The sequence below is a fragment of the Triticum urartu genome, chromosome 7A (assembly GCF_056163025.1).
Source record: "Triticum urartu cultivar PI428250 chromosome 7A, HENAU_Tu73, whole genome shotgun sequence".
NCBI lineage: Eukaryota > Viridiplantae > Streptophyta > Magnoliopsida > Poales > Poaceae > Triticum > Triticum urartu.
Genome location: NC_141879.1, coordinates 21,915,608 through 21,926,610, shown reverse-complemented (window position 1 = coordinate 21,926,610; position 11,003 = coordinate 21,915,608). Strand labels below are relative to the sequence as shown.

Here is an 11,003-nt window from a genome sequence, read left to right as displayed (position 1 = left end):
TTCAGGTGATTAATGCTAAATATGATTATTCATGTATAGTGGATATGGGCCACGTCTTCCTCGACTCTACAGAATGCCAAACGGTTTTTCTGACATTCTTAAATTCCCAAAAGATGTGTTGAGTAATAAGCAGAATTCACATTTTGTTTATAGAGTAAATAAGAACGAAGGGAGTAATAAAAAGTGATATTTGAATAAACCGAAAGCTGTCCCTCTTGAGTAATATTTAATATTGAATGAAGGTCCCTCTTGAGTAATATTTAATATTGAATGATGGACTGACTCGCAGCACACGTCAAGCTGATTGGTCCCGAGAAGACACACACACACTCCCGATCCCTTCCTCCTCTTGTCCTCCAGCAGACAAGCTTCTCTTGAGACCACCAGATATTTAATTAGCCACCTTGATCATGACCATACCTCTCTTCTCTTGCAACCATCAGATATTTAATTGGGGAGTGCTAGGCGCCGGCGCGCCGGGTCAAATTTGGACCGGTCGAGCGCAAGCCACCGGATCACAGTCGCCCTGGCTGTTGGATCTAGCGGAAAAAAGGGTTCGCCCAGAGACTTCCTCCTCGCGCAGCTTTCCCCGCATCTCACACAGTTTCTCCCACATCTCACCGTCTCCCATAGTTCCTCCATCGCCGCGCCCGCCCGCGCTCATCACCGGCCTCGTGCTCGACGGCAACCCGCCATCTCCTGTCACTGGTTGGCCCGCAGCTCATAGCAGGGGCAGATTGCAACAAAAAAGAAATACAGAAAGCAGCTTGTCACTTGTCATGGTCACGGTCAAGGAAACAAACGCGGTCGCTGTCGACCGCCGCCGGCCGACGCTCGCCCCTCGTCGGTGCTACTCCCCTCGCCCCCCTGCAGAATCATTGGCGACTACGTCATTTCTTGTATCGAACAACAGTGGTAGCAAAAGTTTGTGCTGGTTCCAGCAAAACCAAACAGGGTGGAAGTAAAAATGCCAAATTGGATGATGTTCCAGCAAAAATCGAACCACCGGTGGTAGCAAAAGCTTAAGCTGGTTCAAACAAACCAAAACACCATTGGTAGCAAAAATGCAAGAATGGAGTTGTTCCAGCAAAAGCAAAAAATGACGGTTGTAGCAAAAATTAGAGCTGGTTCAAGCAAACCAAAACACTGGTGGTAGCAAAATTGCAAAAGGTTGAAATCGATTCCAGCAAACCCAAACTGGGGATGGTAGCAAAAAATTATGTTGGTTCCAGTAAACCAAAAAACGGTGGTAACAAAAACAATGTAAAAATTGAGCCAAACCAGAATAGCACGTGGTGGTAACAAAACTGGGCGGTGGTCCCAGCATCAGGCTACCGCGGTTGTAGCACTCGCCGGCCATGGTCGCCCCGTCGTCGCCTACACGTCTCAGCTCGTGGCCAGCCTGAGATGCAGCTGCGAAAGGTCCCGGGGTCCCAACTCACAGATGTGCCGGATGCAGCTCGCAGCCATGAGAAAATTCGAGTGAGGACGCACAGGGGAAGAGCAGCCATGAATGGAGCTTCACCCGTGAGCCATGAAAAAAGGAGTTGCAAGGAGAAATTTGATCAGTTATCTCTCTTCCACTGGCCATGCAGAGTCACATCAGTCCATCACTTCGCATCTAGAAATCCATCCTTTGATTGGCCCATGCAGCGATCAGCCATCGTCACATCTCGTTTTCACATTCATTCAGCAGCCAGCTCCCACGTTAGTGCAAGTTTCATAGACATATATGAATTGGTCTAGATGGATCTAAGAGACCGAGGTGGTATTATTTAATGGCTGAAACTTCCTTTTTGAGACAAATTTAATCGCTGAAACAATCGATGCAAGAGACACGGGAGGTCCTAGTCGGCGCCTTAAGCGCCCGCGAACCTAACCGGCGCTCACAGGAGAACCTTAGTGGGCCAGCCCATAGACACGCAATGTACCGCAATACTGCTGTAGCGCGAAAATACCACCCAAACAAAAAACGGCATCCTGGGGAATTGAACTCATGCCACAACTATCCTCCAATAGACTGGCTACCACTACATCACCAGGCTACTAATGCCTCAATGCAGCGCGCACTGTTTAAGAACTACTCTAGATGCGCTATTTGAATTAGAACAAGTTCACTAATTTGAGGAAAAAAGTTCACAAATTGACTGGTCTGACCGGTTGACCATTGCATGTTCAAAAAATATGTGCATCTTTTCTCAAAAATTAGGAATTAAAAAAAACATTCACAAGAAAAACGTTCAGGGCTTAAAAAAAGGTTGACGAATTTAAAATAAAAAACTCATAAAGATGGAAAAGGTTCATCAATATTCAAAAATAGTTCATCAATTTTGAAAAAAGTTCACTCGATTTGAAAAAAGTTCATCGATTTTGGAAAAAGTTCATTTGATTTGAAAAAAGTTCATCGATTTTTGAAAAAGTTCATTCGATTTGAAAAAAGTTCATCAATTTTTGAAAAAGTTCATTTGATTTGAGAAAAAAGTTCATCAATCTTAAGAAAAATTTCATAAATTTTGAAAAATGTTCATCGAATTTGAAAAAAAAGTTCATCAAACTAGAAAAAGTTCATCAAATTTGAAAAAAAGTTCATTAAACTAGAAAATTTTCATCGAATTTGAAAAAAGTTCATCAAACTAGAAAAAGCTCATCGAATTTGAAAAAGAATTCGCGCATTTAAGAAGAAGAAAAAGGAAAAACAAAGAAAAAGGAAAAGGAAAAAAGAATAAAAACGTGTGGAAACTAAACAACGAACTGGGAAAAAAACCCGATGAATGTAATAATAAAAGAAAGAAAAACGCAAGGTGCAGAAGTCGAGGATGCTAGCGTGCTGGTTCCCGCTATTACCTACAATCGCAGGCGGTCTCTTCTCGATCGATTTCAATATATGACACGGAGCCATATGAACAGTTGTTTTTTTTCGGAAATCGTACAAACAATTATTATAAGGTGCCTTTCATTTATATAAGCAGACGTATGGGGAACTATGAAAGCCTCCGTCTTTTAATATTAGCTATAGATATAGATATAGATATGTTTCTATCATTGCGCTCTGAAACTAATGCACTTCTTCCTTAATCATGTTCTTGTTTTAGAGTGCAATACCTCCCATTTTTAGTGACTTGCTGCTATCTTTTCACAGGACCAGGCGACGAAGACAACAGGAGGGGCTAGGTGCCGTTGTCGGTGCTGGGATGGATCTTAAATTGTCGGTCGCCGGGTGAAGGCGAGGTAGGCACGTCCTACAGCCACGGTCCTGCTCGTGGTGAAGATTCCCTGGAGTCTGAGATGAGCCATTCTCAAGAGGAGAAGCATAGGTCACCCACCGAGTTTGTGTGAAACGATGCGGCCTCTGCACCACCAACCTCCATATGAATGGCGGTTGCTCGAACTCAACATGGGCGGCGAATCCGGGGTGGTCTGCTCGAGGCTTTCAACCGGAGATCCATGGCTCGCTCGCGTTGTCGCTACCCTTTGCTTCTCCCTCACGCAGCAACCTTCTTGACCATATGGTCTTCCTCCTCTCCCCATCCCTTAATTTCTAGGGTTTTGAAATTGGCTCAGTAGCTGGTTCACGGGCCATAAATTTGTGTAAAACGACCTTTTGGTTGGATGCACGGTGCTCCTTTCTCCAGCACCTCCCACCGCAGGTTGCACATCCCCACGTGAGCTCCGCCTTCTGATCTTGTCTACTTTATTTTAACTAGCAAAAATGCCCGTGCGTTGCAACAGGAGAAAAAATCATACTTTTTAAACAAGAAAAAAAATCATACTTTCATATCCATATAAGATGACCTAAGACTCTTCCCCTCGGCTCCACACACACACAGGTCCACATCCTCAATTTCAACACGGCCCTCATCCACATTGCCACTTATCCTCTCGCTCCATGTGTTTTGTGATCGCAATATTCCCATAAAATGCAAAAGTTAACAAGCCTATGAAAATGAAATCCAACTTCCCTAGAGTTTATGGAAGGTGAAAAAATCCCAACACATTTTTCCAGAAAAAGTAATAAAATAGAACAACACCTTGCCATAACATTATATTTTTGCTATGCACAAAACATTTATGCATAACCAAAAGTTGTAACTCATTGTCAACAAATTGGTAAAAGGTTGGCATTCATGGGGTGACGGGCGGGGGTCTCCACAGATCAATTATTCGACCATTATATTTATCTAGAATATAAGTCATATATTTCTAGGAAAGTGCTATTTTGAGCTCGAGCTCAGATGCACTTCATCTCCTGGGCCAGAGTCCGGTTTTACAAGTGCGTCAACCACACACACACACACACACGCGCGCGCGCGCGCACGCACGCACATCTAAATGTTTTAGCATCGTGCTACTGGTTATGCATTTAGGCAAATGCAAAAAAGTTCCAATACCTTTTTGGTCCACTCTATCCTGTAGCCAAGAACATCTTCCCGCATCATATTGCCCAGGAGTTCATAGTCAGTTGCAGCAGAATTTGTACATTAGCTCCTCCTGCAAATTGTATTTGGTTACAGCAGACGATGTACTATGGACACGCAACAGCCAGTAGACAAAATAGATTCACATAGCATGAAACGGATATCAAACAGATGCCTCTATCTTATTTTCCATGATCCATACATTTTCCCATCCTTGTATGCCAACATGCATGCAATCGCTGACCAACCAAGTCTACTTAATTTCCCATCAGGACAGCTACAAAATCATCACCATATAGCACGATCAAGTTCGTCACGACATGTTTAAACCATTTCCTGTGAACAATCACCCCAGAATTATTTGTTATGCCTTTGCATGAGTACGCCGATATAAGACAAGGACAACCATTACTGATGTACTTACTTGTCAAGGTCCAACCTTGTGTACTCCAGCATCTTTTCATAGAAATGAAGGAGATTTCTAGTATTAGGTTCATCGTGTTAAAGCCAAAACTTCTTTGGAAACTTATCACCCATCTCCCTTTTCACCTTAACTCTCACACCCATCTCCCACATGGCCTAGTACTAATATCGTCAGTTCCAACTCGTTCTAGAGCAGTGCCTACAATTGCAAACCATTAATACACATTGTCCAATAGAAAATTATTTAGTACAAAAACATGTTTGTCACAGGCGTGAGGGAGGCACATACCATCTGCACTGCTTCCTGCACTTCCTAACATGGCTGTCCCTAGCTCTTCCACCCTGTTTGACTTCGCTGACACGATTTCACTTGCCACCAATGTATGTAATCCATCTTCGTTGCTATCAGGGACATGTGCAGACTCACCGTCATCCTCGCTTTATGTGTTCTTCTCATCGCTAGATCTGCCTTTGCCCTCAGAGGATTCTCATGGGCATATTGTCTCCATAATGTTTGAGAACCGCACCCTCCGCCTCCTCTTGGATCTTCTTTTCGGCTTCTTCCCTTTTCGCCTTCAAAACCGCTTCATAGAACTCATGTTCGCAGACCGTGACGCACCACCAATTTTTAGGACCATCCTGCAAAGCAAGGTTGTCTCTACTTAATACTCAAACCGCATTCGGAAAACAAAGTTCCAAAAATTGCGTTTTCATGTACTAACTACGTTTGGTGTCACTAATTTCCGATATTTGCCAACCAGCGACGGCTACTCTCATCAGCATGTTCATTAACCTGAACGGTTGCATCTACAATAGTCAAAGCAGCTAAATTAGTCTCAGCATATTTCACACTTGCGGTATTGTTTTCACTTGAAAAATTTGTAACTATATGGCATGACATAAACAACCTCTAACCTACTCTGTTACAATCATACCTCTACGACCACACCTCCATGGGGCTTGCTTCTTGACCTGCATGTTTGACCTCCTGAGCAAGATTCCTGCTTGCTGATGCACTGCCTATCTGAGCTTCAGTAGCTGTAGAAAAACATAAATTAAATTAGTTTATTCATATCCAATACATTAGCACAATCTTTTGAATCACCTCATTTGCCTTCAGCCACACTTGCCATTTTGACCATACAGTTTTTGATACATCATTGCAACCTCGTGGTCTTCTTCTTCTTGAGGATCTTCATTTTTATCATACTTTTCGTGATGCATCTTCGCGACCTCTGCATCTTTCTCCTCTTGCTTCCTCAGCCTTCTCTCTGTCTCAACCAGTTTGGCGTGCTCAGGATCATCAGCAAGAGGAGAAACACAGAGGGCTATTTTCATTACCATGAAGTAACTAATTCAGCATTAGCTATATATACCACCTGTCCTAGAATGCCCACAACATGCATCAGGACCATTTACTGTTGATGTTATAAAATCAATGGAAGAACTCAAGATTAAAATTGTGGGCGTAACATGAACGACTTGAAGAAAAAATTTATGAGTAAAATATATTTAAAACATAGATTTCAAGGATACAGAGTTACTTTCCAGTTGAGTGGGAATGGGACTGACCGGCAACAAAATCGAATCTCAAGGAGGTGAACAACTTTTCTGCTAGTTGACTGGCTGCAGTGTTTTAATCCAACAGCGTCACCAATGGTGGCAGCCACACTATCTACCTCAAATAGTCGTTCGTACACCCCCTCTACTGCAATAATCAACTGGGAATAAATACATGAACTGAAGGCATTGGTCTGATGCATGTTCAGAACACGGAAGTTATGGAATTTCAAAGGATTCAGGTTGTAGAACAGATCACAGATTCATGGATTACTTGCCTACTTTTTAAGGATAGGAGTGCTCTAGTGCCATAGTTGCTCCACTCTGCAATCTGACCAACATTGGCGTCCATCTGATTTGGTTCTTCAAACTGCCTTTGATGCACACCTCCTTCTCCAATTTATGCCAATCAAATAGCAGTCCAAACTACTTACTCATGGCAAGCCTAATGACAATATATTAACCGTTTAAAACAACAAGCTTTCACACTAATTCGTACACAGCCGTGGTACACGGTAATGGAATCCTTCATAGCACAGCTCAAAACAACACTGTACGGCCGCGCACAGCATGAAAAAAATGCTACTGTACTGAAATTATTCATACTACACCTCAATTTAAATTCAGTTCCTCTCAGATCTTATTCCAACCAAGAGCCTGGGCATTCATCTTACCCGTACAGAGCCTCCTCCCATCGGCTGCCTCCCGCAAGGTCACCACCAGTAGGTGGAGGGGAGCCGTGAACGGCAAAGAAAGTTGCGGGTGAGGAGGAGATGGGAAGCAGGAGGCGGCCGGTGGCTCGCAGTGAGGTGTTGCGGGGCAGGAGGAGGGAGGCAGGAGGCGGTGCGGGTGAGGAGGATATGGCACCCGCCGGTGGTTATTACTCCTGGCGGGATCTAGACTGGCCCCACAGATCAATACTAGTTTTTTCTGCGCACTTTGTCCTCACTCATGCGCACCCAGGAGCGACTTCCCGGTCGGTCACCCATCCTGACACTACTCCAAGCTGAGCACGCTTAACTTTGGAGTTCTGTCCGAATGAGCTCCCGGAAAAGAAGGAATTCCTTATTGATATGAGTAGTCTATCATCCCTAATAAGCCAGGCCATCACATACACCCCCACTCAGAGAAACCGACGTCCTCGTCGGGCAACAGGAACGTTCCCTCTTGGCACATACGTCTGTGCTTCCAGTCCGGTACATGTGCCATGTCGTGTGCCATGACGGGTCACAAACGTCATGAACAACATGACCAAGCACCTGTCCGCAACCATCCGTGTAACCGCGAGGGTCGGCTCTGATACCAACTTGTAACGCCCTGGACACACCCGCCGGTGGTCATTACTCCTGGTGGGATCTAGACTGGCCCCACAGATCAATACTAGTCTTTTCTGCGCACTTTGTCCTCACTCATGTGCACCCAGGAGCGACTTCCCGGTCGGTCACCCATCCTGACACTACTCCAAGCTGAGCACGCTTAACTTTGGAGTTCTGTCCGAATGAGCTCCCGGAAAAGAAGGAATTCCTTATTGATATGAGTAGTCTATCATCCCTAATAAGCCAGGCCATCACAGTTGCGGAGCGGGGCGGGGCAGGAGGAGGGAGGCACGAGGCGGCCGGCGGCACGCGGGGCGGGGCAGGAGGTGGGTGGGGCGGGGCCCTGATACTTCGAAAGAGATTGTTCGTTTTGTACCCGAAGTGAATCCAGTTTTTGCCGTAACCCTCTCAATTTTTTAGCACATGCTATGTGGGTGGAATGATGATACCATGCCAACTTTCAACCTTTTTAGAGTTCATTTGAAGTGCTTTTGAATTTCAAGGTCATATAGCTTAAAAAAATCAGTAAATGCATGAAAAATAACAAATGAAGCCAGAAAGGGTTGAAAATTGATGATGTGCCTTTGAATGGTGCATTTTGAACATACAAAAAGTCTGGAGTTCAAATAAGTTCAAAAAAATAAAATCCCTTTGTAACAGATGAGCTTTCGTTCGAAACCCTGATACTTCAAAAGAGATTATCCGTTTTGTACACGAAGTGCATCCAGTTTTTACCGCAACCCTCTCAATTTTTTAGTACATGCTATGTGGGTAAAATGATGATACCATGCCAACTTTCAACCTCTTCAGAGTTTATCTGAAGTGCTTTTGAATTTCAGGGTCATTTAGCTTAAATAATGAACTAATATAAAAAAGAATGATTTGGAACACTTTTACGAAACTCTAATAGAAAAAATAATAAATTAAAAGAATGAACTAGAAAACTTTAATGAAACTCTAAAAGAAAAAGTATTATTGAAACTAAAATTATATAAAATTTATGAAACTAAAATTATCAAAGTATTTGGTGTTCAAAACATTATAAGAAAAAAGAATTTTCATAAAATAAATAAAAAAGAAAAAATAAAATAAAATAAATAAGTAGAAACAAAACAAAATAAAATAAAATAAACCTTAATAAAATGAAATAAATTTTTTAATAAAATAAATAAAAATAGCAACAGTAAAAAAGAAAAAAACTGGAAAAAAAATAAAAAAATGCCACCTACTGGGCCACCACGGCCTGAATACGACTAGGAACCCAGCTAGTTGGGCCAGGATTCAGGCCCGTAGAAGGCAAAGCAGGCCCACAGGCATAGCAGTGTGAGATTAGGCCCACATGCCTGTAATTCAGAGGAGTTCGAGAGATATGGCAGGGCGGCGCTTATAAACAGGTGCGGCAGCTCCTCAGCTAGCGAGGTGGGACTAAACATCCCACCCAACCACGGCTTTGGCAGGCACAGACCATTGGTCTCGGTTGGTGCCACGAACCGGGACCAATGCCCTACTTTGGTCCCGGTTTGTGGCACCAACCAGGACTAAAGGGGGGCATTGGTCCCGGTTGGTGCCACGAACCGGGACCAATGCATTGGTCCCGGTTTGTGGCACCAATCAGGACGAAAAGTCTTTGTTTCCCGCCCTTTGGGCTGCTGAAAAAAGACCTTTGGTCGCGGTTGGTGGGTCCCGGTTGGTGCCACGAACTAGGACCAATGCTTTATGTATATATAGCAACCACTTAGAAAGTTTCAGTTTTTGTCTAGCAGTTGCCACCGACGACGCGCGCGGAGGACCTCCTCGACGCCGCCAGGCTGCCGGACGTCGTCGCCATCGCCCCCGCCCCGGAGCCCACGCCGACGACGTCCGCCGCCCACAACGACACCGTCCCCGGCCCGCGCGCCCCCGCACGCCGTCGCCGTCGCCCGTGTCGCCGTCGGCTGCCCTCGCCGACCGGCCCCGCTGTGAGCCGCCGCCCCGGCTCTCTTTTTTTCATTTTTTTTCATATATGTATTTTTTTACTAAATTTTCTATTTGAACATTTCTTTTAAAAAACTAAGCAATACTATTTTTTTGAACATTCTCTGATTTAGGTTAGTGCATTAGATGTTAGGTTAGTGTGCATTTTAGATTAGTTGAGTTCGATGTTTTTAGTAAGTGTTTAATAGAATTAGTTAGAAAAAATAATAGAACTAGTTAAACTAGTTTATTTTTAATAAGTACTACTTTATTTTATTTATAGTAAGTGCTTAGTAGTTGAACTAGTTGATTTAATAAAACTACTTTATTTTACTATAGAAGTAGTTTATTTTTAGTAAGTATTACTTTATTTTATTTATAGTAAGTGCTTAGTAGTTGAACTAGTTGATTTAGTAAAACTACTTTATTTTACTATAGAAATAGTTTCTTTTTAGTAAGAAAATTAATTGAACTAGTTAGTTTTTTAGTTAAAGCAATTATTCCCGCATCGACGTGGACGATGCCTACCCCGCATCCTCGTGGTCGACTCGACGGAGGAGGCCTGCTTGATCAGATGGGCCATGTCTGGGACTAGGCTCCGCCGGGCTAGTATTGACATGCATTGTGTTGCATTTGTTTGCTCTGTTATTTATCTATTACCCCCCCCCTCCTTTATTCTTTCAGTAGACTCCGAGACTGCCGTTGCCCCAGAGTACGAATACGTCGACGATGACCGTCCTTCTTAGCAGAGCTTCCAGGCAAGGAAAAGCCCCTTGATCATCCAGATATCGCCCATTATTACTCTCTTATTCTTGCATTAGGTTTTGCTACTGTTATTGATCCGATAGCCCCTATTCCGATGCATAGTTTGTTTTTGATAACCTGCTATTGATACTTTATGTATCATCATATCTGCTTAGAATAGCTAAGTTAGTGTACCATCAGTGGCCCTAGTCCCTTGTCCATGTTGCCATGCCATACTATCTGGGTTGACCGAGATGATGCATCACTGTACCGACACCAGGACACCCCTAAAGTCTCTTACAACTGTACAACTCTACCGAGCCATACCAAGTGTGATCTACCGAGGATGATTCTTTGTATTTCACTCTCGATGGCGACTATGTAGTGTAGCACATCTAGTGTGATCTACTGATGGTGATTCCTCGTATTTTTCTCTAGGCGATGACTTTGCCGTGCAGTATATCATGGGAAACCTATCGAGCGTGATTCCTCCAGTTTCACCTTGATGGTATGGGCCTGAACCCCGACTGTTACAATGATAAAGACGGGTCGGCCCCAAGGGAACCCAGGAGAGATAATGTGGCGGAACAAC

At 43.7% G+C, this 11,003-nt stretch overlaps 1 long non-coding RNA gene across 1 annotated transcript; it reads right to left on the bottom strand.

Moving 5' to 3' along the window:
- Positions 1–4,153: 4,153 nt before the first annotated feature.
- On the bottom strand, positions 4,154–5,649 carry LOC147957098 (uncharacterized). Its single transcript, XR_015612363.1, has 4 exons — positions 5,561–5,649; positions 5,128–5,477; positions 4,840–5,037; positions 4,154–4,751 (listed from the first exon to the last, which is right to left on the bottom strand). It is a non-coding gene; the product is annotated as an uncharacterized LOC147957098 (long non-coding RNA).
- Between the last annotated feature and the right edge of the window lie 5,354 nt (positions 5,650–11,003).